The following is a 4,467-nucleotide window of genomic DNA, read 5'->3' on the forward strand; positions in this document are numbered from 1 at the left end:
TGTTGTGCAAATCCTATTGCTACTAGTCTAGTGTGAAAACCCTACCCATGGTTTTCTCATAAAATGCATTGTAAATATTTTTACAAATATGTGAAATTTAAAAAAGGGACTAAGTTAGAGGGATACAGATTTCAGAGTTGGGGAGGAGGATTACTTACTTGGGATGATTGAGGTTTTCTTGTGTAGATGAGAAAATTGAATTGTTTGGACAACCATTAAAGGTTGGTGGGTGCATGATTTTAATGGGTTGACTCTTAAATTAAATGAGCTGCAAAAGAAAAGACACAGGGCCATACATTGGGTAACCTTAGTAAGGAAAATATGACAACACTTGTATAGAGGACAAGACCAAGCAAGGCAGCCACGACGAGGATGAAGAATTCCTGCAAAATAAGGAAAATAAGGTAAAAAAGGCGTTCGAAGGCATGTGGGAAACAGTTGGAAAATGCACTACCTTGGAGCATCCAATAGAGAGCATTAAGTAGGAAGTCAAGAGAGAAGGAAGAGTTTGGTTCAATCAACAAGCAGATTAGATGTGAAGAGAAGAGAAGGGGATTGGTCCTTAGGTTCCCTGGATGTTGTGGGTTGAGCTGCTAGTTCCTGGGGCCCTGTAATAACTTGGGTTCCCTGTAGGCTATGCTTTGAGATAATATCCTTGGAGCCCTATAATATCTTGGGTCCCTAGAGGCTGTGGGTTGAGAAAAAGTCTTTGGAGCCCTATAACAACTTGGGTCCCTGGAGGTTGTGGGTTGCGATGTAATCTCTGGTTCCCTCTAACAACTTGTGTCCCCTGGAGGCTATGGGTTCATATAGAAGGTTCTAGAGCCTTGGACGGTTTAGGAAGAGGTTATTCTTGAAGCAACATCAAAGGAATACTTGATTGAAAACCTTTGGTTATTTCCTTATTGTCACAGTGGATTTTGGACATCCTAGGAGGAAGTGAACCCATGTGTCTGCACTTGGGGTGAGGTAGAGAACCTTTGGACTACCTATGTTGAAGAGGATGGTAGCGATCAACTAGTGGGATTGAGTAAGAGGTCCTCTAGGATTACCTGTTTTCAGTCGGTGTTCGATTCCCTTAAGAAAGTGCCCCCCATACTTTGGAATATGGCTTGGGGGTGACAACTACAAGTAAGTGTGGTTTCAATTGTCTATGGTTAGGTGTGTTATAGGCCATTTTTTCACATCTAGTCAATAGTCTTACAAATCAGATCAATCCACATCCGTGAACACATTGTCATCATCCCTACACAAATATTTAAGCATGACCTTTCTAAAAAGTCTGAGTTTCTGGGATTAATTGCTCAAAATAAATGTTTTTGGCATGAGGTCACCTTGCCCCTTTAAACACCTGTGTTCACCATTGGTTGCTTCCTTTAGCACTAGTGTTGGTCAACACTAGTTGATCCTTGCTATGGGTGAGATGATTCTAGAAATTAGGAAAAACTAAAAATATTTTTGAAGTTTCCTCTTCCAAAAGCTTCAAGGGGTTGTTTTAACCATTTACCTTGGATAAAAAGCTAAATTCCTATCTGATCCTACATTTGAGACTTCACTTCTTATCCGTTGAGCTCATCCTCCCATCATAAGTGGATCTCAAGCTCATTATCATAAATCCTAAACTACCATCCCTCTCCTATAAATTTACTTCCATTCATAGCATCAGGCTTGGATTTTGGAGACTGATTATGACCTCATGTTGTTGCCTTGAATATAAAGGAGTCATCATCTTCATGCATTAGGGTGATATTGAGGTGTGCTTTGTGACAAGGAAGGAAAAGTCAACTTGGGGAGATCCCTACAAGATCAGTTACTATTCTTGGTTGTAAACTCTCTCCTATTTCTATTAATACAAAGAGTATATTGTTTTCCTATATGTGTTGTGTTAAATTTGCATTCATGTATTTCAATGCCTCATTGAGTCATTGAATAAAGTAATTAAATTATGCTACGTATATGTTGTGGATCCTTGGCTTGTTTTAGTTGTATGTGCAAGCTCTAATTATAACAATTAGAGTTAAGGCTGGAGTTACAAGAAAGGAGGAAAGTAAATCTTATGACAAATTCCAAGTAGGCTTCTTTTCCATTGTTCAATTTATTTAAGGAAAACTCTATAAACCTTTCCTTCTGTTGTTCTAGACCAGTCCACTAGGTCTAGGGAAATTAATTTTGTCTGCAATTGTAAATTTCGCATAACAAATTGGTGACTCCACTAGGGAACGTTTTATTCCCTTAGTGGTTTCTTTGACCTTAGGGCATTTTTCACCTCTTGAACCAACCTTGATTGCCTCACTCAGACCTTGACTGGCCCTAGGAAAACCCTTTTCTGAGCTTGATTTGATTTTTTGTGTCGTAATTTGTCCAGATCTACTTCAGCGCACCACCTGGTCTGGGGACAAAGTGCTTTAGTGTGCCTTCTCCTTCTATACACCTGAGATACAAAGCACTAGTTCTTATTCTTCACTTGCGCTAATCCCTATAAGATGTAAAAAATGCCTCGTTTTCCTTGCTCTCTGATTTTATTTGCTCCTATTGGTTTTCCTTCTATCGCTAAGTGTGTCTTGGTCCTTGAAAATAATTCACTTTATTTGATTTTGGTTTTAATAGCCTTTGATAAGAATTTGTTTGGATTTTTCTTTGTTCTTATCAATTAGGCCATTGCCAAACCTTTCCTTGATCATTGATTATTTGAAAGAATTGATATTACAGTCATCATTATGTATTGTTTCTCTTATCATTGATTTAGAAAGCATCTTAGTTTTCATTTCATTTGGAAATTAAGAGGGTTGAAAAGAAAAATATCATAATTTTACATGTTACGTTTTACATTACATTAAAATTCCACATTAGGTTGTTATCCTGACCTTAGGTAATCGAGTCGGATGCCTTGTATATTGTGATACACCAAACATAACATTCAAGGAGATTTCTTGCTTGTACATAAACCCTTGGTTCCCCATGGTGGTATATTGCAATTCACACTTGCTTGGTAAACCCTTTTGCCTAAATTACCCTTTTTGATTTATTTTTTGTTGTTAATTTTTAAAAAAATTTAAACCAATGTGGAAGAAAAAACTCCTCAACCATGTCATTCGCGTAGGATGCAAAGATTGCCTTCTATTCCTCTTGAGGAAACTCTTGGACTTCGTTAGAAGAACAAAAATACACGGACTACTAAATCTAGTACTTTGGGAGATACTCCTTCTAGTCTTCCATTTGAAATAGATCCACTAGAATCCTTTCTTCATGTGAGTGTTGAACCTGAGATTACTTCTTCATTTCCTAGTGAATCCGACACAGTTAAGACAGAAGCACCTGTTATTTTATTACTTGAATCAGAAAATTACAACCTGAGGTTATACAATGTGAGGCACCTTAGTTAACTGCACCTATTAGTTCAGGACCTTCTTATTATCTTCCTCTGTCTTAGATTCAACCACAACCCATATATCCTGGACCCAACAATGAACAACTTCCACTTGGTCTTTTGAGCATTAAGGAGATTCCTCATGAAGAGCCTCGACCCTCCTCTCCTATCCATTTGACAAGGAATCCTATTTACTAGGCTCATCCTTTTCCTTCTCCTCATACTCCATCACCAACTCCTTTGTTTGGTTCATCTCCTTTGAACTCACCCTTGAATTTGCCTTGGAAATCCTCTTTGGGACAGTTAACCGTGACTGAGTCGGCAATGGTTTCTCAGCTTGAATCTACCACTATGACTGAGACAACCCATGTTGCAACTTCATCCATGATTGCAACATTACTAGAGACACATTTATATAGTGGCCTATCCATCCCACCTGGTTACCAATCATTATCTGGTACATTTTCTATTGAGACATCAAGTCCATGGACTTCTCCCATGTCATCTTCTTCTAGAATCCTATATGACACTTATTTGATGAGTGCTACATAGTTTTCTCTTTCTCATCCATATCAACCTACAATTGAGAATTTGTTTGGCCCTTATATCAATGGGTATGGACACCTACAACATCCCAATCCACTTCATATTGGGAACCCTCCTCTTGGGGGGCATTTGCCTCTTTATTCCCCTCCTCTTTCAGTAAGGGGAAAACCTGTTGTTGGAATATTCCCACATCCTCATCAAACATCACAAGTTAGTGATCAACCTCATTCAAGTCCTCCACATCCAGGAATGGTTGTCAATTCTTTTCAACCTACATTTCTCGTATAACTTGGCTCGGTTGTGAATCAAGTTCAAACCTCTCAACATGTTCCATCTACATCTCAAATTCCTACTTATCAACTTATACATCAACCTATTCAAGCTCAAGTTAAAGTAAGTAGACCTTTGCAAGTTGCATCTTTGACTCAACCTATTCTACCGTTATCTGGAGCCTCCCAAACCCCATTTACCCAACCTCTTCAAAGTATCTTACAACCCCCACCACTTGGTCAAGTTATTCCTCAAATCCAAGTAGGTCAACCTATATATGGTAT

This window comes from Pinus tabuliformis, chromosome 2_2 (genome assembly GCF_031772625.1).
Source record: "Pinus tabuliformis cultivar Carrire ecotype Pingquan chromosome 2_2, CPIR1, whole genome shotgun sequence".
In the NCBI taxonomy this organism is placed as follows: domain Eukaryota; kingdom Viridiplantae; phylum Streptophyta; class Pinopsida; order Pinales; family Pinaceae; genus Pinus; species Pinus tabuliformis.